Source organism: Mobula birostris, chromosome 4, assembly GCF_030028105.1.
Source record: "Mobula birostris isolate sMobBir1 chromosome 4, sMobBir1.hap1, whole genome shotgun sequence".
In the NCBI taxonomy this organism is placed as follows: domain Eukaryota; kingdom Metazoa; phylum Chordata; class Chondrichthyes; order Myliobatiformes; family Myliobatidae; genus Mobula; species Mobula birostris.
The window spans coordinates 52,394,120-52,420,198 of NC_092373.1; the positions used below are offsets into that span (position 1 = coordinate 52,394,120).

At 41.3% G+C, this 26,079-nt stretch overlaps 1 protein-coding gene across 8 annotated transcripts in view; it reads right to left on the minus strand.

Moving 5' to 3' along the window:
• Positions 1-26,079, minus strand: part of LOC140196330 (inactive N-acetylated-alpha-linked acidic dipeptidase-like protein 2) — a 993,804-nt gene that overhangs the window by 894,296 nt on the left and 73,429 nt on the right. The window contains exon 1 of one of the 8 annotated variants that reach the window (XM_072255336.1): positions 23,637-23,703. The exons of the other annotated variants lie outside the window; for them this stretch is intronic. The gene's annotated coding sequence lies outside the window, so the exon portion shown is untranslated. Of the gene's footprint in view, positions 1-23,636; positions 23,704-26,079 lie in introns of those variants that run through there. 8 annotated transcript variants of the gene reach the window in all.

The following is a 26,079-nucleotide window of genomic DNA, read 5'->3' on the forward strand; positions in this document are numbered from 1 at the left end:
ACACACAACTGACCAGAATTCCTGCATTAGTTTATTTCTTGCTTCAGGTAACAGCATCTGCAGTCTCATGTGTCTACACAAGACTGATATTTTGATGAGAAACAATCTTTGAAGTGTTAGTGCAACACAGACCACCAGGGTTTAAGAGAATGGAGACAACATATGTGAAGCCACAGAAAGTGAACATTTATCTTTCCTGTCCACTAAGAGTAATACTGCAGCTGGAAGCATTGAGAAAACAGACAATGATATCCTGGATTCCACTGTTGTTAAATAGGAGGGAGAGAGAGAGATGGCTTTAGGGTTGGTAAATCCTAGGCCCGATAAATACATTTCAAATTGCTGCAGGAAGCAGGCATGCAGATAGCAAGGGACCGGAAAGGGATTTTCACTGTTCACAATGTGCCGTTACACTGAACGACAGCAAATATAGTTCCTTTATTTAAGGATAACAGTGAAAATCCAGATATTTCGGGGACCGTGAGCCTTATATCAGTGGTAGAGAAGTTACTGGATAAAATCTAGGGGATAGGATCAATCTACATTTGGAAAGGAAGGGTTTGATCAGAGATGGCAAGTTGGACCTAAAAATGATTTGGTAATATGAGACAGACAATACAAAAATTGATGGGGTTGTGCACAGAGAGGATGATACTGTCAGGCTACAGAAAGATATTGATCACCTGGTAAGTTGGACAGAGCGATGACAGATGGAAGTGATATATTTATAAGGCAGTCAAACAAAAGTTGGACATACAAACTAATGGTATGGCTCGAGGGTGTATTGAGGATCTAAGGAAACTTGATAAAAAAAGATCCCTGAAAGTAGCAGCACAGGCAGACAGGGTGATCAAAAAAAAAAGGCAGAGTCATGACAGATAAAGAAAGTGCAGGGAAGTTATAGTATAGTTTACAAAATATTAATTAAATTATACCTGGAATAAAGTGTGCAGTTTGGTCACCACAGTATACTTTACTTTATTTTATTGAGTTCCAGTGCGGAGTAGGCCCTTACAGCCCTTCGAGCCACACCATCCAGTAATGCTCCAATTCAATCCTAGCCTAATCACAGAACAATTTATAAAAACCAATTAACCCATCAACTGGTGCATCTTTGGACTGAGGGAGAAAACCCATACGGTGACAGGGAGAACATGCAAACTCCTTACAGGTCACAGTGGGAATTGAACCCAGATCACCTGTACTGTAAAGCGTTGTGCTAATCGCTATGGTACTGCGCCACTCTAAAAGGCCACGATTACACTGGAGAGGGTACAAGGCAGATTCCACCAGGATGTTGTCTGGGATGGAGCTTCTTAGTTTTGAAGAGAAACTTGATTGGATTGGTGTTATTTTCCTTGGAGTGAGAAGGCCAGTGGGGGGGGGGGGGGGGGGGAGATAGAAATGTACATAATTTTGAAAGACATTGTAGGGTACACAGCAGTAAACTTTTCCCCAGAGGTATCCACAACCAGAAGGAACGGGTTTGGGTTGAGGATTAAGCAGTCCAGAGGGTGATGGAGTATGGATAGGACCGTCGAACAGAAGGAAGAGAGACAGGGATTCTCACAATATCTACGTAGCAACCAGACTTGAATCACCAAGCCATAGAAGGCTACGGCTGGGTTCTGGTGAATGAGATTAATGTAGATGGACACTTGATGGCTAACATGGACAGTGTGGGAAAGGTGGCTTTATTACTGCCAGCTTCTGATGTCACCCCAACAATCTGTCAAAGCAAGGCTCTGGTCTTTACTCAGACCATCAGTCATTGCTAGGCCACCCAAGTCCGGCTCACTTTCTCACCTTTGGACATGCAGCATTGGTCCAATCAATGACAATCACTATTTTGACTATTTCAAAAATTCAAAGTAAAATTTATTGTCAGAGTACATACTTGTCATCACATACATACAACCCAGAGATTCTTTTTCCGCAGGCATACTTAGCAATTCTATAGAACAGTAACTGTAAACAAAATCAGTGGGCAACAAACTATGCAAATGTGGATATAAACAAATAGCAATAAATAACAAGCATGAAATAACAAAATAAAAGTCCTTAAATGAGTTTTGTTCAAGATCCTGATGGTTGAAGGGTCGTATCTGTTTTTGAACCTGGTGGTGTGAATCCTGAGGTTCTTGTACCTTCTACCTGATGGCAGCAGCGAGAAAAGAGCATGGCCTGGGTGGTGAGGATCTTTGATGATGGATGTTGCTTTTCTACGGCAACGTTTCATGTAGATGTACTCAGTGGTTGGAAGGATTTTACCCATGATGTACCAGGCTGAATCCACTACTTTTTGTAGGATTTTCCACTCAAAGGCATTGGTGTTCCCATACCAGGCCGTAATGCAGCCAGTCAGCACTCTTTCCACTGTACATCTATAGATGTATGCCAAGGTTTTTGATGACATTTTGAATCTCTGCAGATTCCTGAGGAAGTAGGGGTGCTACTGTGCTTTCTTTGCAATTACATTTATATGATGGGTCCAGGCTGGTCCCCTGAGACAGTGACACCCAGGAATTTAAAGTTAATGACTCCCTCCACCTCTGATCCTCTGATGATTTCTAGCTCATAGACCTCTGCTTTCCCACTCCTGAAGTTTGCAATCAATTCCTTGGTTTTATTGACATTGAGTGAGAGGTTGTTGTTATTATTACACCACTCAACCAAATTTTCAATCTCCCCCCTGTATGCTGTATTCAATCCACCACCTTTGATAGAGCCCACAACCGCATTTCCTAATAGAGTTCTCTCAACCAACAAGTAAACTCATTCTCAGAGCTGAAAACCAAGCACATACACGCTTACAGTCACAGTCAAAGGCAATTTTTTCTTTTCTAATCTACAACACTCCGTAGTTTTTGTTCCCACTTTTCTAATAACATGAAAACAAAAGTAATTACTTCATTTGAATTCTTAAAATTTTGCTAATGTTACTCATCAATATACTGGTATATTTTATCACTGTAATTGGTACCATATTCGAGTTGAGTCAGACATTTTTTTATCACTAACTATTGAAATGTCAAAATATGGTTTTCTGTATTATCTCAAAGATAGCTTCTTCTACAGATGATGGAGCTGTATTTGCTAAGCAGTCTTTTGAAAAAATTTTGATAAAAGAAATCAGTTGAAGCTTCTGATGTGATGGCAAGTGAGACTTACTAAATTTCCTTAGCTACAGCAGCAAAAATGTAGAAAATTCCTTCAGTATTCAAACCAGATTATTATAGCAAAAAAGACTCAACAAACACACGACTTCTTGCAAATGCATTTGTATAAGTGTATCCACAGTATAGGGAAAAAAGAGAAATTCGGCATTCAAGTAATAAAAAAATTATGGTATATGGGTTCATATGATTGTGCCATATAAGCTGGAGATGAGTTTACGGTAGCATTCTGTTCTTCAGTGAACCACTGACAAAAATCAATTCTCAATCTGGGTCCTGAAGGAAAAGTCATGTGACAAATGCTAATATGTGCAGCTAAATGGATGTGAGATGACACGCCATTTTAAATTACAATTCTAGAACATTTTCATCACTAATTTTTAATGAAACGTATTCTTCCCATGAAATTCTACAAGACGACAAGAAATTGGGGGAGGAGGCGGCCTTCAGAGCCCTCAAGACTGCATCGACATTCAGTAAGATCCTAACTGATCTATACTGGGGTCAACTCCTCCTCAAAAAGATAAGATTGGAGGTGTGGGTTGTAGAGGTTCCCTGCCCTATAAAAAAGACAAGCAGTCAAGTTACTGACAGAGCCTCCTCTTCTCAAGAAAGATCTGTTTATATGCACCATGCCTTGATCAAAACAATTTTTAGAGGATCTTAGAAGACGGCTACAAAAGCATTTCTAAAGACCTGAGTATTCATCAGTCCACAGAAAGAGAAACTGTCTACAAATGGAGGAAACTCAGTACTATTGCTACTTCCCCTAGCTGTGGCCATCCTGCAAATAATACAAAGAGCACGATGTGCAATGCTGAGAAGGTGCAAGAGAAATCTCTACAACTTGCTAAAGTCTCTGTTCATGTGTCCAATATAAGAAAATTACTGAACAAGATTGGTGTTCATGGGAGGACAACACGATGGAAATCACTGCTCTCCAAAAAAACATTGCTGGACGTCTCAAATTTGCAAAAGATCACCTGGATGTTCTACAACATGTCTGAAACAGTGTTCTGTGGACAGATGAGACAAAAGTTGAACTTTATCGCAGAAATGCACATCGCTCTGTTTGGAAGAAAAAGGGTATTGCACTCCAGCATCAAAACCTCATTCTAACTGTGAAGCATGGTGGAAGGAACATCATGGTTTGGGCTACTTTGCTGCCTCAAGGCCTGGACAGCTTGTAATGATTGAGGGAACAATGAATTCAAAATTGTATCATGTCATTTTACAGGAGAATGTCAGGGTACCTGAAGCTTAATAGACAATGCAACAAGACAAGAGTAAATCAACAACAAAAGTGGTTTAAAAAGAAGAAAATTTGTGTTTTGGATTGGCCAAATCAAAGTCCTGACCTTAATCCAATTGAAATGTTATGGAAAGACTTGAAGCAAGCAGTTCATGCAAGGAAGCCCAACAACATCCCAGAGTTGAAGCAGTTTTGTAAGGAGGAATGACCTAATATTCTTCCAAGCCGATCTGCAAGACTGAATAACAGTTACTGGAAACGTTTGGTTGAAGTTATTGCTGTACAAGGGGTTCACACCAGTTACTGAAAGCAAAGGTTCACATACTTTTTCCAACAAATACATGTAATACTGGATCATTTTTTTCAACAAATAACTGAATGTTGTTTGTGTTATTTACAAACGTATTTAATTGGGTTGCATGAAGATCAGATTACATTTTAGGTCATAATTATGCAGAAATACAGAAAATTCTACCGGGTTCACAAACCTTCTAGCACCACTGTACATATTTAAATTGTTTTTTTAAAAATCCATTCTATTTTGAAATACTGGCTGATGTACAAACTTTTTTTTTAGCAATTTGTGTAAAGATTGCCAAACGAAACAACCAGCTATTAAGTCCAAATTCTAACAAAAAAACTTCAGGATTTGTACATTAAAGTAGAATTGATATCTTGACATTACTGTTAGTTCTCTGCTTTAACAGTTGTGACATAGATAACTTTACTAACCTTATACCTGTAAAATTTAGGTCAAAATTTGGTACTAAGACAACAGTGCTGAACATGTTAATACACAAATTTAAGCTGCACCATGATATTTGTACCAGAGCCACAAAATTGTTTTTCCACAATGTTTATCCTGCACTTTGTAGAGCAATTCATTCCATCCCACTATTTGCCCTTTCTTCACAGCCTTGTATTCATTAAAGTCATAAAATATATGGAAGATTCTTTAGACTACCTACATTTACAACACTTTGAGGCAACTACATTTTAGATCACAACTTTTCACTGCCTGTTAAGCTTTTGCACACATTATCCCCAAATCACTTTCACAATTATTTGTATAAATTTTTATCTGACATGTGTCCGCACATTCCTCCAACCTGCAGCAACTTCCTTTGTTACCATACTTTTTCAGCATTGTACCCTGTGCAAATTTGAAAATTTTCTCTACAATGATTTTGCCTTCTCTAAATCATTTAAAAAGGAACACTACACAGTGAGCCAATCCACTGCCAGTATTTAAAAAAAAACACAAGAGTGTTATCTATTCCCACAGCAATTTCTTATCCATACTGCCACAGGCCTTTTTATTCCACATCTTCAATTTTGCTAATCAGCCTTTTATGTGGGACCATCTAATGACTTCTAAAAATCCGTATTATCCTCATCAATGATCTCTGCTATCTTAACATATAACACGCCCAGGAAAGACAAACATAATTACGCCTTAAACAAAGCCATAAGAGATCTGCTTTATCAATTCAAATGCTTTGAGTTAATTACATTTGTTTCCAATTATAATTTTTTTAAACTTTGTAAGGTTAAACTGCCTGACCTGTGAGAATGCATTTGAACTATACCCAGAGCATAAACAAGGGAAATTCTGCAGATGCTGAAAATCCAAGCAACACACACAAAATGCTGAAGGAACTCACAGGCCAGGCAGCATCTATGGAAAAGAATACAGTTGACATTTCCGGCCAAGACCTTTCGGCAGGACTACTGAAGGGTCTTGCACGAAACATCAACTATACTCTTTTCCATAGACGCTGCCTGGCCAATTGAGTTCCCCCAGCATTTTGTGTGTATACCCAAAGCTTCTTTTCTTTAAAGACTATTGACTAATCTATTACAGTTCTGTCTGCTAATCTTTAGTTCACTGTTTCCTTCACAATCCAATCCAGTGAAACTACTCCCCCTTTTTTCACCAGTTGAGAATTTCTACTCCATATGATTCCATGACCTTCTCCATTCCTCATATAAACCTTATGAGTTATATTCCACAAGTGTTCCATGGTTACATGATGTCACATTGACCACTCTCATTCCTCAGAATATCTCAGCACTCCTTCCAAACTAAGCTGAAAACATTTCAGAAGTTTTCCCTCCTCTTTTCCCACTGCATGATAGTATCACAGTCAATTATTCATACTTGAAACTACACCAATTACCATTAATTTACAGTCCTATGTGAAATTTCCTTGCCGATATGGTCCTACATTTCCACTTTTTGGTAGTAATCTCTTTTGTCTCTTAACTCTAACACAATAGAATGGAGCTTAGAAAAAGAGGGCTTTGGGTAACCCTGGGTAATTACTAAGGTAAGGACCTGTTTGGCACAGCTTTGTGGGCCGAAGGGCCTGTATTGTGCTGTAGGTTTTTTATGTTTCTATAATATGATCTGCCCTTTGTCACTCAAATATATCATTCCAACTCTGGTCTAAAAAATTCCAAAAGTGGAGGATGCAGTTCAGTGGGGAGGGGTAGGGCACCTGAACCTTTCTTGTTTCCAACCTCCATCTTTCCTAAACCCAGGAATATTTAGTGATCAATCTTGCCATAGTTTGAGCAAAGTCTTAATTATTGTCACTACATCACATTCCAAAGACTGTAAGATCCAGAAGCAGGATTAGGCCATTCAGCCCATTGAGTCAGCTCCATCACTCCATCATGGCTGATTTAATATCCTTCTCAACCTCATTTACCGGTCTTCTCCCCATAACTTTTGACACCCTGACTAACCAGGAACCCTTCAACCTCCACTTTAAATATACCTAATGACTTGACCTCCATGGCCACCTGTGACAATGAATTCCACTGCCTCAATACCCTCTGGCCTTTTTTCTTCATCTGTTATAAAAGGAGTTCCCTGTAATTCTGAGGCTGTGCTGTTCTGTTCCAGATTCCCTCACAACAGAAACACCCTCTCCATGTCCACCCTATCTAGGCCTTTCAATAGGTTTCAATCTAACAAACACAGTCCCATAGCCATCAAACTCTTATACCGTAACCCTTTCTTTCCCAAGATCTTCTCGATCCCCTTTACTGCAAGCACATCCTTTCTTAGATAAGGGGCCTAAAATTGCTCACAGTACTCCAAGCATGGTCTGATTAATGCCTCAGCGCTACATCCTCTCTTTTACATTCTAGTCCTCTTGAAATGAATGCTAACATTGCATTTGCTTTCCTTACTACCGACTCACTCTGCAAGTTAACTTTTCCGAATCTATTCATACAAAGCTATTTGCTTCTGTAGTTCACAGCGCTCGTTACTATATCATAAAGATTTATTCACCTGCATTGTAAACCTCTGTCTCTTAGTTTAGATTTAATTAGTATCAGGCTTTTTCTCATACTAATTATCTAGCACCTTGGAGCCACAAGACACTGCAGGTGCTAGAATCTGAACCAGGAGACAAATTGCTGGAAAAACTCAATAGTCAGGCAGCATCTTTGGAGGCACATGTGCACCATATTCCTTTACTGCAACACCACATGTTGGTGTCCACCATTGTGCTACATTAATTTAAAACTAGATACTTGGCAATTGCATGCCATCAACACAGGTGAATCTCCTTCCAAAGCCTGATGAGGTGTATCCCCCTTGTCCAGTATTGGTCCCAATATCCCCAAGGATTTAATTTGCTTCTTACTGCACCATGCCACTAGGCAAACATATTATTATCCATGACACACATGCCTCTCTCAAAGACAGTTGAGTAAACAAACAGCTGCTAACTTTAGATGCTACTTTTTTGAACTTCCCAGCTCCTGAAAATGAGTATGGCCACTGTCCTTTCCCTCCCTACATTATTGGCTTCAATGCATACTAAGACTTATGGCTTATCGTAAAACTACCCATGAACCTTTAGCATCATCTTCATGACACTGTTTAACTTGGCACCAGAGATGCAACAAATTAAGCACGGCACACAAAACACTGGAGGAACTCAGGCAGCATCTGTGGAAGTGATTAGATAGTTGATGTTTCAAGCTGAGACTCTCCTTCAGGACTCATCTGTGCCCCTGACTCGAATTGTCCATGGTTTTTGCAATCTGTTCACTGTGCTCCTTTATGCAGTTCTTCACCTGATGTTACAACACTATGAATTGTACTTCTTCATTACCTTCACCGTTCTCTAACATCTAGTGCAAAGTTGCTCCATATAGATTACTGCACCCCCTTGTCCTTCCAGATACAAACCAACTTATTTCCCCTGAAATCTCTGTGTCTGCAATGTGACAATTCCTTAAAATACATGACTCTCCCCTTCATCTTTATGATGTACTTCTTACATATGGAGCTCCATTGTTTACATGAAACCATCCCAAAGTTCCCACATAATACAGAACTTGCAAGTTATGGGCATCTGCAGCCCATGAATTACTTTAGAAACCAAACATAAGAGAGAGGCTGGACTTCATCACTCAGACCTCAGAAATCCTCCAGAAAAAATAGCTCAATTTGCATCTGGCATAAAAGTGGAAAAGGCAGTTTTGTACATCTGAGAAAATTTACACAATGCACTTGAAGTCCAAGCAATCTGATCATGTTAAACACAAAAAACTCTGCAGATGCTGAACTCACTAAATGTTGGAGGAACTCAGCAAAATAAGCAGCATCTGAGGAGCAGAATAAACAGTCAACATTTTGGGCAGAGACCCTTTATCAGATGATATTGAAAAGACTTGGAGGGTCAGAGTGAGGCCATGAACATCGTATACCCAAGGGTGTCCTATCAGTTTGGTACTTCTTCCAGCTTTGAATTTTAGAAATTAAAGACTCATCGTTTATACATCACAGAATACAACATTTGGGACAAGTATTCAACTAAAGATCAAATCTAAATCATACGACAGTGTAGATGCCTTTATTTACAATGATCATTAGGTTTTAGAATATGTGAATCTAATTCAAAATGATTTTCAAGTTTCATAGGCAGGAATAGCTTTAGCACCTAAATTGAGAATAACTCAAGTTAGTTGTAAAAAATTCAGCAGCTCACGGATATATTAATTGCAGTCAATTAATTCCTTTATTGGTGAATTTTAAAATCAGTTTGCAGATTTGTGCTGACCACAGTTGCTGCTAACTAGCATTCTTTGCCTATTTAAAATTTGAACTAAAGTGGAGACTTTGCAGGGTAATTCAGTACTGCACCCCAAGCCAACTGATATGCAACAAATAAATTGAAATCAGCTTCCAGTGGGAAGATTTTAAGTTTATCTCTTCCCCTTTCTTCTGGTGACTTTTTCAAAGCCCCTCATTACCATTAGTTCAACTGAAAACTCACTTCAACAACAGGCCATTGCTGGACGCCTAGAGCTATTGAGTTGTATGACTGAGAAACAGGTTCCTTGGCCCACAGGACCTATACCAACCATCATGCCGGTATATGCCAATCCCATTTGACAACATCAGTGCCTTCTATTGGCTACAGAACTCCGTTCCCTCATAGCCACACACACAGCTTTACATAATTTTCTTTGTAACAACACCTCCTGTATCAGCATCGAGAAGTTTAGAACAACAGCTGTACGTTCAGATAATGAGGTTTGCAAATACAAAACGTAAAACCTGCATGTAAGAGGTAGAGAAGAATTTCAACATAAAAAAAATATCAAATGATCAGGTGGGATCTAAGGAGATAGAGTTAACATTTCAGATAAGTGACTTGCAAAACGATAGAGATGAACAAATGAAACGGTACAGAGGAAGCAGCAACAGAACTGAGGGAGTGTCAATAAAATTACAGCAAAACCCTGAACATCTACTTCATTTTTCAGAAATCCCACTGATTTGTTCTCTATTTCACTGGGGCTTACTCCCACACAGCTTTAAACCCTTGTTCACGTGGTCCTTTTAAACTCACAAGGGCTCTGTTTCCTCACTCCCTTTGAACTAATTTGGATCACTGGAAAATTTATGATACTATTGTGTAGTATATAAAGAAAAGTGAATTGAAAGTCTGTTACTTTATTAAAATCAGTAATTGCAAATATTCCAAAAATCTGCCAACCTGGAACCACAAATGCTCTGATGGGGCCGTAATTTTAGATGATCTGTTTAAAATAGCAACTCTTTTGGCTTTTTCAGCAATGCAGCCATGATTCATCAGCAAATAAAAGTAAAGCATGGACCAGTAAAGTGGCTATCGTTGGAGAGGATCAGTGTTAAGAGTTTGGAGGCTTTAACTCATTAGGCTTCAACGAAAACTGGCTTCACTAAGGTATCTAGTAAGTTTTTTCTATTTTTCTTCATTCTTCTTCTTCTTGGATTCGGGGCAAGAAGGCCACGAGTGGAATGGCTAAGGGTTTCCAGAGCAAAGGCATTTTACTACTCGGGGTAAAAGAGAGGCAAGACTGCGCAGGGCGGGAAAAGTTTAAAAAGACCGACATATACAGCGGGCAGCGTTCGCAGCTGGCAGCAGAGTGAGAGGTAGCAGAGTGATAGGGCTTTGGCTCAACGGGCTTAGGCGGTAACGAAGTGAGGTAGATTTGTCTGTGTTAATTGCGGAAAGGAAGTATGTGTGTGAGGCCGGTTTTCTGTGCTCGGTGTCAGATGTGGGAGGTCCTGGAGTCTCTCAGCCTCCCGGATGGCCATATCTGCACCCAGTGTGTCGAGCTGCAGTTTCTAAGGGACCGTGTTAGGGAACTGGAGATGCAGCTCAATGACCTTCGTCTGGTCAGGGAGAGTGAGGAGGTGATAGAAAGGAGTATAGGCAGGTGGTCACACCGGGGCTACGGGAGACAGACAAGTGGGTAACATTCAGGAGAAGGAAGGGAAGAGTCAGGTACTAGAGAGTACCCCTGTGGCTGTACCCCTTGACAATAAGTACTCTTGTTTGAGTACTGTTGGGGGAGGGGGGGACAGCCTACCTGGGGGAAGCAACAGTGGCTGTGCCTCCTGGCACAGAGTCCAGCTTGTGGCTCAGAAGGGTAGGGAAAGGAAGAGGAAAGCAGTAGTGATAGGGGACTCTATAGTTAGGGGGGCCAGATAGGCAATTCTGTGGATGCAGGAAAGAAACTTGGATGGTAGTTTGCCTCCTAGGTGCCAGGGTCCAGGATGTTTCAGATTGTGTCCACGATATCCTGCAGTGGGAAGGAGAACAGCTAGAGGTCATGGTACATATTGGTACCAATGACATAGGTAGGAAAAGGGAAGAGGTGCTGCAAACAGACTACAGGGAGTTAGGAAGGAAGTTGAAAACAGAAATGTGGGAGTGCAAAGGTAGAAACCTCGGGATTACTGCCTGTGCCACGCGATAGTGAGTATAGGAATAGAATGAGGTGGAGGATAAATGCGTGGCTGAGGGATGGAGCAGGGGGCAGGGATTCAAATTTCTGGGTCACTGGGACCTCTTTTGGGGCAGGTGTGATCTGTACAAAAAGGACGGGTTGCACTTGAATCCCAGGGGGACCAATATCCTGGCAGGGAGGTTTGTTAAGGGGAGAGTTAAACTATCAGTACTTGGAGCTATGATGTGGTGGCAATTACAGAGAATTGGATGGCTCAGGGACAGGAATGGTTACTTAGGTGCCAGGTTTTAGATGTTTCAGAAAGGACAAGGAGGGAAGCAAAAGAGGTGGGGGCGTGGCACTGTTGATCAGAGATAGTGTCACGGCTGCAGAAAAGGTGGACGTCATGGAGGGATTGTCTACGAAGTCTCTGTGGGTGGAGGTTAGGAACAGGAAGGGGTCAATAACTTTGCTGCGTGTTTTTTATAGGTCGCCCAATAGTAGCAGGGATATTGAGGAGCAGATACAGAAACAGATCCTGGAAAGGTGTAATAATAACAGAGTTGTCATGATTGGAGATCTTAATTTCCCAAATATCAATTGGCATCTCCCTAGAACAAGGGGTTTAGATGGGACGGAGTTTGTTAGGTGTGTTCAGGAAGGTTTCTTGACACAATATGTAGATAAGCCTACAAGAGGAGAGACTGTACTTGATTTGGTATTCGGAAGTGAACCTGGTCAGGTGTCAGATCTCTCAGTGGGAGAGCATTTTGGAGATAGCGATCATAATTCCATCTCCTTTACAATAGCATTGGAGAGAAATAGGAACAGACAAGTTTGAAAAGTGTTTAATTGGAATAAGGGGAAATATGAGACTATCAGGCAGAAACTTGGAAGCATAAATTGGGAACAGAAGTTCTCAGGGAAAGGTATGGAAGAAATGTGGCAAATGTTCAGGGGATATTTGTGTGGAGTTCTGCATAGGCACATTCCCATGAGACAGGGAAGTTATGGTAGGGTACAGGAACCGTAGTGTATAAAGGCTGTAATAAATCTAATAAGGAAGAAAAGCTTACAAAAGGTTCAGAGAGTTAGGTAATGTTAGAGATCTAGAAGATTATAAGGCTAACAGGAAGGAGCTTAAGAAGGAAATTAGGAGAGCCAGAAGGGCCCATGAGAAGGCCTTGACAGGCAAGATTAAGGAAAACCCCAAGGCATTCTACAAGTATGTGACGAACAAGAGGATAAGACGTGAAAGAATAGGACCTACCAAGTGTGACAGTGGGAAAGTATGTATGGAACCAGAGGAAGCAGCAGAGGTACTTAATGAATACTTTACTTCAGTACAGTATTCATTATGGAAAAGGATCTTGGTGATTGTAGTGATGACTTGTAGCAGACTAAAAAGCTTAAGCATGTAGATATTACGAAAGAGGATGTGCAGGAGTTTTGGAAAGCATCAAGTTGGATAAGTCACTGGGACCGGATGAGGTGTACCCCCGGCTACTGTGGGAGGCGAGGGAGGAGATTGCTGAGCCTCTGGCGATGATCTTTGCATCATCAATGGGGACGGGAGAGTTTCCGGAGATTGGAGGGTTGCGAATGTTGTTCCATTATTCAAGAAAGGGAGTAGAGATAACCAGGAAATTATAGACCAGTGAGTATTACTTCAGTGGTTGGTAAGCTGATGGCAAAGATCCTGAGAGGCAACATTTATGAACATTTGGAGAAGTATAATATGATTAGGAATAGTGAGCAGGGCTTTGTAAAGGGCAGGTCGTGCCTTACAAGCCTGTTTGAATTTTTTGAGGATGTGACTAAACACATTGCTAAAGCAAGAGCAGTAAATATAGTGGATATGGATTTCAGCAGGGCATTTGATAAGGTACCCCATTCAAGGCTTATTGAGAAAGTAAGGAGACATGGGATCCAAGGGGACATTGCTTTGTGGATCCAGAACTGGCTTGCCCACAGAAGGCAAAGAGTGGTTGTAGACGGGTCATATTCTGCATGGAGGTCGGTCACCAGTGGTGTGCCTCAGGGATCTGTTCTGGGACCCTTACTCTTTGTGGTTTTTATAAATGACCTGGATGAGGAAGTGGTGGGATGGGTCAGTAAGTTTGCTGATGACACAAAAGTTGGGGGTGTTGTGGATAGTGTGGAGGGCTGTCAGAGGTTACAGTGGGACATTGATAGGGTACCAAACTGTGCTGAGAACTGGCAGCATACACAAAAAATGCTGGTGAACGCAGCAGGCCAGGCAGCATCTATAGGAAGAGGTACAGTCAACGTTTCCGGTGGAGACCCTTCATCAGGACTAACTGAAAGAGGAGATAGTAAGAGATTTGAAAGTGGAGGGAGATCCGAAATAATAGGAGAAGACAGGAGGAGGAGGAATGGAGCTAAGAGCTGGAAAGTTGATTGGCAAAAGGGTACAAAGCTGGAGAAGGGAGAGGATCACGGGACGGGAAGCTTAGGGAGAAAGCAAATGGGAGGGGAGCCCAGAGTGTGGAGAGCAGGCAAGCAGTTATAGTGAGAGGGACAGAGGGAGAAACTTCTGGGGATGTTATGACTTGTACGAAAGGAATAGGTTACACCTGAACCCGAGGGGGACCAATATCCTTGCAGGCAGTTCTGCTAGAGCTGTTGGGGAGGGTTTAAACTAATACAACAGGGGGATGTGAACTGGAGTGATAGGGCTGTTGGTTTACAAGCAGAGGCAGTGTGTAGTGAAACTGTCAGGAAGGACAGGTAGATGATAAAGCAAAACTGCAGTCAATAGGATGTGTTGCAGTGTAAATGAGGAATTATATGCAGAATCAAAAGGGCTAAAACCTAACTGACTTATTGGCAGCTTGACATGTTGTGTTGTAAGAATAATGTATGAACAAAGATGTGTTTGTCGCAAGAGAAAGCTACACTGTATACCCTTCTCAAAGTATGTATGTGATAACGGATGTATAACAGCAGCCTCAGATAGTACTCAGGTGCTCACTTGAGTTTGCAGATTTACCCAAGCTCTGTGAGTGGGGGTCCACAGTTCAATTGAGATGCAAGCTTGCTAATAAACAGTATGTACTTTTAAGTAAACTGTGTTTGACAATTATTCGCTGGGTCTGAACCCAAAGTCTTCTGGTACAGAGACAGATTGACATAAAAGGGGGACAAAATCAAAAAGGTTGACCGAAGGTGTTATATTTAAATGCATGCAGTATACAGAATAAGGTATCTTGTAGTGCAGTTAGAGATTGTCAGGTATGACACTGTGGGCTTCACTGAAAGTTTCGGGTACTTGGAGACATATGATAAAATTGCCAAAGTCAGCTGATTTCCTCAAGGGAAAATATTGCCTGACAGATCTGTTGGAATTCTTTAAGGAAATAATAAGCAGGACAGGCAAAGGAGAATCAGTGGATGTTATGTACTTGGATTTTCAGAAGGCCTTTCACAAGGTGCCGCACATAAGCCTGCTCAGCGAGGTAAGAGCCTATGGTATTATAAGAAAGATATGAGCATGGACAGAGCATTGCCTGACTGACAGGAGGCAAAGAGTGGAACTATAGCAATCCTTTTCTGATTGGCTACCAGTGACCACTGGTATTCTGCAGGGGTTGATGTTGGGAACGCTTCTTTTTACAGTGTATGTCAATGATTTGTATGATGGAATTGATGGCTTTGTGGCCAACTTTATGGATGGTACGAAGACAGGTGTCAGGGCAGGTAGTGATGAGGAAGGACGGAGTCTGCAGAAGGACTTAGAAAGATTGAGAGAATGGGTAAAGAAGTGGCAAATTGAATATAGTAGTGAGGAAAGCAAATACAATGTTAGCATTCATTTCGAGAGAACTAAAATATAAAAGCGAAAATGTAATGCTGAGGCTTTACAAGGCACCAATGAGGCCTCACTTGGACTATTGTGAGCAATTTTGGTTCCACTATTTAAGAAAGGATGTGCTGACATTGGAGAAGGTTCAAAGAACGTTCACAAGAATGATTCAGAGAATTTAAGGCTTACTGTATGAGGAGTGATTAATGGCTCTGGGCCTTCACTCACTGGAATTTAGAAGAATGGGGGGGTGGCAGGGGAATCTCATCGAAACCTATCAAATTTTGAAAGGCCTAGGTAGAGAGGATGTGGAGAGGATATTTCCTATGGTGGGGGAGTCTAGAACCAGAGGGCACAGCCTCAGAATAGAGGGATGTCCATTTAGAATGGAGATTAAGAGTAATTTCTTAGCAAGAGGGTGGAGAATCTGTGGAATTGGATGCCACAGAGGGCTGTGGAAGCTGAGTCATTGGGTGTATTTAAGGTGGAGGTTGATAGGTTCTTGATTGGTCAGGGAAGAAAGGTTATGGGGGGAAGGCAGGAGAATTGGGTTGAGAGGAAAATGAATCAGCCATGGTGAAATGATGGAGCAGACTCAATGGGATGAATGGCCTAATTCTGCTTCTATATCTTTTGGTCTTATGGTATAATTCTTCTGCAAGAGGGTACAGCTGGCAGAATGGCAGGTGGCAGGTGACAGATTACATTTAACTGGAAGAGTCAAGTGATATAATTGTAGAAACTTCAAAACATACGCCATATGACACATTGCTAAAAGATAGAGAAGCAGGGTGTAAACTGGCATAAATCTTTGAAGCAGTCAAACTTGTTAAGAATGTGATTAGCAAAGCAAAAGTAATCCTGAGCTTCTCAAATAAAGCCAAGAACAGAAAAGCTTAGATATTATGTCTAACTTTGGTAAAATACTGGTTCAGCCACAACCTCAGTATGGTTGAAGCTACTATATTGATCAAATTCAAAGGATGAATTGTTTCTTTCGTATAAAATCTGGTGAAAGTACAAATAGCATACTGATCAGGAAACTGGCTCCTCTTAGCTTTGCTGCCAATTTTTTTCCCTAGTAATGCAGCAATATGATACAATTAATAAGGATAAGTGGTTCAAGTGGTTAAAGTTATGTGCATACACTTTCTAACCGTACTTGATAAAATATCATATTAACAACAATAATAAAAAAAGTTTGAGTTTAAATATGTAGTGACTGCAGGAACAAATGGCTAAGGGAATAAGAAGTATAGAACAGCATGCTGTGATAATCCATAGAGGTTGGTATTGATGGTAATATGGTAAAAATACTGACTATACCATACTTTCAAGGTGTGCAGATTACTGCAGGCAAAGAAACAGCAAAGTGCATACACAAAAAAAATTCAAGAGGACACAGACAAATTGATGAGAAAGTTCAAGGTACATGTATTTCACCATATTTAACTCTGAGATTCATTTTCTTATGGGCAATGACAGTAAATACAAGAAACACGATAGAATCCAATGAAGACAATGCCCAACAGGATGAACAAACAACTAATGTGCAAAAAAAACCTCTGCAAATACAAAAAGAAAGAGAAAGTAATAATAAATAAGCAATAAATATTGAGAACATGAGATGAAGAGTCCTTGAAAGAGTCCACAGGGTGTGGGAACAGTTCAGAGTTGTGTTGAGTGAAGTTAGTCCCTCTGGTTCAAGAGCCTGAGTGTTGAGGGGTAATAACTGTTTCTGAACCTGGTGGTGTGTGTTTTGAGGTTCCAGTCCCTTCTTCCTGATTGCAACAGCGAGAAGAGAGCATGGCCTTAACGGTGCTGCTTTCCTATGACAGCACTCCATGTAAATGTGCCCAATAGTGGGGGAGGGCTTTACCCGGGATGGACTGGGCCTTATCCACTACTTTTTGTCAGATTTTCCATTCAAGGGCTTTGGTGCTTCCATACCAAACCATGACACACCTGTCAATATACTTTCGACCACACATTTACACAAGTTTGTCAAAGTTTTTGATGTCATGCAGAATTTCTGCAGACTTGTAAGGAAGTAGAGGGATTGCAGTGTCTTAGTGCAATTGCGCTTACACGCTGGGTCCAGGACAGGTCCTCTGAAATAGTAATACCCACCAATTTAAAGTTGCTAACCCTCTCCACCTCTGGTTCTCCAATGAGGACTGGCTCATGGACCTCTGGTTTCCCTCTCCTGAAGTCTACAGTCAGTTCCTTGGTCTTTTTGGCCTATGAGCACTGTGTCATCGGCAAACTTGAATATGGCATAGGAGATGTGCTTAGCCACAAAGTCATATGTGTAAAGCAAGTAAAACAAGGGGCTAAACGCAGCCTGTTGTGCACTTGTGCTGTTGCAGATTGTGGAGATGTTGTTGTCAAGTGAGAAACAGCCTATAAACTTTAACAAGTGATCAGGAGGAAGTACATTTTGGAAGGGATGATGAAATAGAAACTCATAGTTTTGTATTGATTTTGGATTAGTTTTGCCACATTTCCATTAACAAAAATTTTCAACAGTTCTACCAAATGAACATCAGCATTCAGATGTGTCTGAGAAATTAGAAGCACTGTAGCCTGGAGCTGCCTTTGGCAAGTAATGACCTTTGTTGACCCACGCTGTGTGTTTGGATTTGAAACACAGTTTTGAAAGACCATCATTGCCATATCCATCTGGGCTGGTCTGAAAAGCTGCATAGTGCTGTTTGTCTGAATTGTTCGACCCTTGATTCTGATAAAATGCTGAAGAACTGAATTGCTTCTGTTGTTGAAAAGCTGAATTAAAACTGCCATTGTTTCATCTGGTTTATGCATTTGGAAGACAATATGAGTTCAACTGAAAGCAGTGACCTCATTGAAGCTAAGACTAAGAGAAAAATTAAACAAACATATGATGTTGAATGTCAGTTCCCTGACTACGTATAAAGAAGAAAGAGTATCTAACATGTGTGCAGTATGTTCTGCAGCCACTAGCAAAATGTCCTGTGTGTCTGATACCACATCGGAATGTATTAGAATGGAGGCTGATTTAGCCGAGTAATATGCAAGACAACAAGTTTTGAGGAATAAACAACTTCCAAAGAAAATGGAGGAGCTTAAGTTGCAGGAAGAACCGGTGGAACAGCTTTGGAGAAACCTGGGGGAACTTTGAAGAAACTAGGAACAGATGGAAGATGTGCACAAGTTGAACATGTCTGCTAATATGAAGATTGTCATAAACAAATTACCCAATGAACTTTGGAAAGAGTGGAGATCAGCAGTGTATGAACTGCAAGAAAGGCACACCCATAAGATTACTTCCATTGACATTGTTTATTTTATTGAAAAGCAAGAAAAGATTGCTACACACCCAGTGCTTATAATGTAACATATATAACAATTACAGCACGGAAACAGGCCATCTCGGCCCTTCTAGTCCGTGCCGAACTCTTACTCTCAACAGTAAGATATCATAGCAAGATATTCTCTCTAGTGGAGAGAAATACAATGCTACATCACTGACAGCAAGTAAAGCTGCGAACAAAGCTGGATTACAAATTCATTCTCAAGCTAAAGGAAGCAGCTTTGCCATCACTGTGGCTACTGTGGAAAGTGAAGCTACAAATGAGCCTGGTACTGCTGAAAAGGGTGCAAATTCAAACCAAGCCATGAATGAGGCAAACACAGCAGCAAGTACTGTCCTGGTATCTAATGGTCTTACAGGAGCTGGCGATCATGAATGTAAACTTATTATAACTCGAGTTCAGGTGAAATCCATGAAGAGCAACAAGATCGTGGTTACTTATGGTTTCCTAGATCTAGGCAGTACAGCAGTGTTCTGCACAGTGAGCCTCATGAACAAGATCAACCTGACAGGAAAAGGAACACACATTCTTTTACACATAATGGGTCAGGACAAGGTCGTGTGTATCTGTGCTGTTTCAGGATTAGAGGTGACTGGCTCAGATAGTGAAAACTATTGTGAACTGCCTAACATTTATACACAGGAATGTATGCTTGTCCACAAAGGGAACATTCCTCGTCAGAGAGATCTTCAGAAATGGTCTCACCTGAAGCATGTTTATTTACCGGAAATTGAATCAGAAATTGAGCTGTTGATAGGGGGTGAATGTGCCCAAGGCATTGGAGCTGTTGCAAGTGTTAATGATGGGCCCTATACAATCAGAACAATGCTGGGTTGGACTATTAATGGGCCACTGAAAGGTGATGGAAGACACTATGGTTGGCCAGAGCTGGTACTTAATAGGACTTCAGTTTTGAGCTGGAATCTGATTTAGCAGCAGCTGTTAAAGACAGATTTTCCTGAATACAGTCAACAGGGACAACCTGGTTTTGCAGTAGAAGATCACAATCCAGGATAGAATGCTTGTCAAAATAGGACATTTGTGCAAACATTGAGATTTCACGCGTTCTGTATTTTGGTAGCATGCAGTCTAATAATTAGGGGTCTGGAATGTAGCAGCCATGTTCTCTATCTGCTTTGTATTCTGTGTTGCACATTTATTACATTTATTCGGGTAACTAGTCACATTAGTGGGGGCTTGGTAAAAGTGAACAAAATAAGTTACGTATTCTTGCTTATTTCACGGCAGTTTGTAGGCTGGGACTGGCAAAGATCATATCTTTTTCTGACTGCTGAGATAACGCAATGCTTAACTGTACATTTGCTAATTGCTATTAAAGGATTGGACTTTTGGAGCAATCTTGGAGCTGCAGGTGCAGCATGCAAATAGAGCTGTCCGCACAGTCACAGGCAAACAATAATTGTTTTGCTTGGATTTTGGATTAGTTTTCCTGATACAATCAACTTACAAGATTTGGAATGCATTAACTACGTCGCTGAGAGAAACAGATTTAATATTAACTTTCGAACAAGAAACAGGTAACTTCTTAGAAGACATAATAGCCGAATGGCCTTTCTCTATTGCATCACTTTATGATTCTAAGTGCATAGATCCGTATCTTTCACTGTTGAAGACAACCTAGTCTGGAAGTCCAGTATTAAACATACTTCTGACCCACACATCCAATCAGCACATTATTCATCAATCATTAAACAATATTTTGCCACGCATGCTCAACTTAAGTTCAAATGATCTTGTGGAAAACCCCTAGAAATGTCTTTAATCTTATACTGCACAATCTAAGCATGATTTTATTTGATTCCCACTCTTCCTTCTCCAATAAAAACTCCAGCTTGTCCTAACTCATAACTTTGACCCAAAAATCCTCTTCCTAAATTGCAATGGAGCCTCTGTGGAGCTTTGCGGGGCTATATCAATTTCTCCTGATCTTAAAGAAAAATATAGTGAAAAGTTGTAAGTCTTTTTCAAGGTGTACAAAACTGCTAGCATATCAAAAGCATAAAATATAGCTGCTAAAATCTCAGTACTAAATTATGTTCTTTCAACTGTGATAGAAGAATGAATCAACTTTTGAGGAATGTGGCATTCACAAACATAAGAAACCAACTAAGAGGTCATGTAAGTTTGACAGTATTCTCGAAAATTCTCATCAGAAAACTGATAATTTCAAAATAGTTACAAAATAGAAAGGAATAAAAACAGGGGAGAAAGGTTCAGTCAAAACGAATGAAATTAATATTAAAATTTTCACAAAGCCACTCTTAAGAGGAGAAGTGAGTCGCACAGCGGTGGTTCAGACTCGGTTCTTATTGATATTTTTTGATCCAAGTATTAACTCAATTCTCTCTCCCAAAGAAACTGCATTAAAAACTGTTCCCTGCAGCAAAACAAATCAAAATGAAATTCTGGCCTGCATAATAGTCAAAGATTCAACGATTATGCAATAGGTTAAATTAGATGGTTCAAGTTCCTAAAATACAAACAACTATTCGAGAATTCTATGTGAAGATAACTGGAACTACATAGAAGATGAACAATGAGCAAACGAGTGAATGGAAAAAGGGCAGACACAAAAAGGACATTAACCATGCAAAGATAACACAGGAAGAAGCTCACCAAAGGAGCCATCCAATCCAATTTTGATCCATCCAATGTAGATTAGAGCACTTCATTAGCAGAAAATAAAATGTAAATTAATCGCTCTCTCATGTGGAGGTATCATAGGGTAATAGAAACTACAGCACAGAAACAGTACCTTCGGTCCATCTCGTCCATGCTGAACCTTTTCAACCGTCTAGTCCCATCGACCTACACCCAGACCATTACCCTCCAGTCCATGTACCTATCCAAGCTTCTCTTAAAAATGAAATTGAAATTGCATCCACCACCTGTGCTGGCAGCTTGTTCCACATTCTTACAACCCTCTGAGTGAAATTATAGAAAAGGATGGATAGGTCTAGTCCTCGGGTTGAGATTCTAAACTGGAGAAATACCAAGTTTGATGGTATCAGAAACAATCTGGCAAGTGTGGATTGGGACAGGCTGCTTTCTGGTAAGTGGGAGTCCTTCAAAAGTGAAATTTTGAGAGTACAAAACTTGTATGTGCCTGTCAGAATAAAAGACAAGCATAACAGGTTAGGGAACCTTGGTCTTTGAAAAATATTGAGGCCCTGCTTAAGAAAAAGGAGGTGCACAGCAGGTGTCGGCAGGTGGGAACAATCAGGAGTATAAGAAATGCAAGACACTACTGAAGAAAGAAATCAGGAGGGCTAAAGGAAAGCATGAGGTTGCCCTAGCAGACAAGATGAAGGAGGATCTTAAGGGCTTCTGCAGATATGTTAAGAGCAAAAGGACTGTAAGGGACAAAATTTGTCCTCTGGAAAATTAGAATGCGTGGAGCCAAAATGGATGAGGGAGATCTTGAATGGGTACTTTTTTTGCATCTGTTTTTACTCAGGAGGTGGACAGAGTCAATAGAAATGAGACAAAACGGCAGCAAGTTCATGAACATGATAGATATTACAGTGGAGGGGGTATTTGGTATCTCTTGAGCAAATTAGGATGGACAAATCCCCAGAGTAGCTACTTAAAGAGCAAAATCTAAATGGAAAAAATAGCTGTTATTTCCCTTTGTTGACTAGCGACACTATGAATTGACTATTACTTACATCCTTCACATAAATGAGGAGTAAAAATCTTTACGTTACATCTCCATCTAAATGTGCAATGTGTAATTTATAGCAATTTGTAATGCAGGTTTCTCCCGCATCCGAAGGTACAGCGTTCCTATGAAACAGTTCATAAGCCGGAATGTCGTAAAGCGAAGAAGCAATTACCATTTATTTATATGGGAAAAATTTGTGAGCGTTCGCAGACCCAAAAAATAACTTACCAAATGATACCAAATAACACATAAAACCTACAATAACAGTAACATATAGTAAAAGCAGGAATGATATGATAAATACACAGCCTATATAAAGTAGAAATACTTCTCTACAATGATTGCACAGATTTCCGTAGCGAAAATCTCACACAAGCACTCTCAGCAGAAAATCTCATGCAAGCGTTGTTGGCATAAATGCACTCTCCAGGAACCTATGAAGCTGCCAAATCTACCAAATAACACATAAAAATACACAGCTGATATCAAGTAGAAATAATGTATGTACAGTGTCGTATCACTTACTGTAATTGGGAAGATAGTGCAGAGCACACCGATGATGATGTATTAGGCTGAGTTGTCGCAGGTTGGGGTGGTGCAGTGGCCCCCACCCTCCGGACAGCGAACCGATACCGATCCGTGAAGCATGCAGGGGTCCAGTGGTGGCTGGGACGCATCCAGCACATCTTTAAGAAAAAAGCCGAAATAAACATGCTAATTAATTACGTGCCAGACGGCACCTAATTAATTAGCATGTTTATTTCGGCTTTTTCTTAAAGATGTGTTGGGTGCCTTCCGGCTACCGCTGCATTCTCCGCAGATCGGTATCTGTCCACAGCCCGGGGGTTGGGACCACTGGGGTGGTGGGACACGGGGTGTCATCTCATCGTCAATCAGGGCAGGCAGCTCAGCTCCTCCTATGTCTGCCTGCCTTGATGTCGAAGGTTGAGGTTCGTCGTCTGCTGTGGCTGATGTGGAAGGCTTGCTTGACTGCTTAGCCTCCCGCATTTTTAGATCATACAGTTCTTTGTACGCACTCAAACCATCTTGCAAATATGCCCTAAACCGATGTACCCATTCAAAATTAAAGTCATACTTTATCATTGCAGTGAAAATCCCACGCAGTTGCTTCACGTTCAGTTCCTGGACAACTTCACTTTCTGAAGAACTCTGTGGAAGACAGTCGTCCACAGCAGGGGTGATTGATAAGTTTGTGGCCTAAGGTAGAAGGAGATGAGTTATTAACTTTAAACTTTCTGCAGAATCACTCAAAGAGTTGAACTGCATGTGCATGTAATGACAGCCATATAACTAATCTCCTCCTACCTTAGGCCACGTACTTATCAATCATCCCTGCTGAAGGTCTAAGACGCTGACTTCTACAAAGAAGGGATCCGTATGCTCCACGACCACTGGACTAAGTGTGTAAATGTAGGTGGGGACTATGTTGAAAAATAAATATGCTAGGTTTTCTAAAATTGACTCCTTCTACCTTAGGCCATGAACTTATCAATCACCCCTTATATAATTGTATCAGCATGAATTAATCAGTCTGATGGCCTGGTGGAAGAAACTGTCCCAGAGACTGTTGGTCCTGGCTTTAACGCTGTGGTACCGTTTCCCCAATGGTAACAGCTAGAACAGTTTGTGGTTGGGGTGACTTGGGTCCCCAATGATCCTTCCAGCCCTTTTAACACATCTGTTGCTGTAAATGTCCTGAATAGTGGGAAGTTTACATCTACAGATGCGCCGGGCTGTCCGCACCACTCTCTGCAGAGTCCTGAAATTGAGGGAAGTACAGTTACCATACCAGGCACTGATGCAGCCAGTCAGGATGCTCTCAGTTGTGCCTCTGTATAAAGTCCTTAGGATTTGGGGACTCATACCAAACATCGTCAACTATCTGAGATGAAAGAGGCACTGTTGTGCTTTTTTCACCACATAGCCAATATGTATAGACCACATGAAATCCTTGGTGATGCGTATGTCAAGAAACTGGTGTCAATAGAGGTTAGCCTGTCTCCATTCATCCTGTAGTACACAACCAGATCCTTTGTTTTTGCGACTTTGAGGGAGAGGTTGTTTTCTTGACACCACTGTGTCAGGGTGATGACGTCTTCTCTGTAGGTTGCCTTGTTATTATTTGAGATAAGACCAATGTAGTGTCATCAGCAAACTTAATTAGCAGATTGGAGCTGTGTGTGCAGCACGATCATGAGTCATGTGGGGCACCTGTGTTGAGGGTCAGAGGTGAGGGAGCCTACTCTTACCACTTGCAGGCAATCTGACAGGAAGTCCAGGATCCAACTGCACAAGGCAGGGTGAAGGCTGAGGTCTCCAAGCTTCTTATCAAGCCTGGAGAAATTATGGTGTTGAATGCTGAACTGTAGTCCAAGAACAGCATTCTCATATAAGCATCCCTCTTCTCGAGGTGCGTAAGGACAGTGTGTAGAGCTGTGGCTATTGTGTCGTCTGTTGATCGGTTGTGTCGGTAGGCAAACTGTAAGGGGTCCAATGTGGGTGGTAGCATGCTGTAGATGTTGTCCTTGACCAGCCACTAAAAGCATTTGCTTATTATTGAGGCGAGTGCGACAGGATGCCAGTCGTTCAGACATGTTGCCTTGGTCTTCTTAGGTAAAGGAACGATGGTGGATGTTTTGAAGCAGGATGGCATTCTACACTGGGAGAGGGAGAGATTAATAACATTTGTAAACACACCTGCCAGTTGTGCTGCCAACATCCTGAGTACCCACTCTGAGATGCCGTCCAGTCCCACAGCTTTTCGACAGTCCACTCATCGGTAACACTTGCGTACTTCAGCCTCAGAGATGACCAAGGTGCAGGTCACTTCGGCGGCTCTCCTTGGGGGCTCAGTATTGGCGACATCGAACAGAGTGCAAAAAAGATTTAGCTCATCTGGGAGAGAGGCAGCGATGTTGGCAGCACCACTGTGCTTAGCTTTGAAATCTACGATGGTGTGCAGGCCTTGCCGTAAGCTGCGTGTGTTGTTAGTGGAGAGTTGTCTGGATCTTGTCCCTGTATTGTCATTTTGCTGCCTTCATGACTTTGCACAGATTGTAGCTGCATTCCTTGAGTTCCAGTTGATTACCGTGGCGAAAAGCTCTCTCTCGCACGGTGAGCACAGCACGCACAGAACTGCTAATCCAGAGTTTCTGGTTTGGATAGAACCTGACCAATTTTTGGGGGACAATGTCCTCAATGCGCTTCCAGATGAAGCTCGTGACTCCATCCATGAACTCAGAGGTACCCTCATCACGAAAGACATTCCAGTCCATGTCATCAAGGCAGTCCTGTAGCATGCAAACCAATTGGTTGGCCTAACAGTGGACAGTTTTAACAATGGCCACCTCATTTCAGCTTCTGCCTGTACATCGGCAGAAGCAAGACAGAGGAGTGATCCAACTTCCCAAACAGGAGACGGAGGAACGCTTTGTAGGTGTTGTGGAAGGGAGAGTGACAGCAATCGAGTTTGCTATCTCTCCTTGTGCTCACCTAGATGTGTTGACAAAACTTCAGAG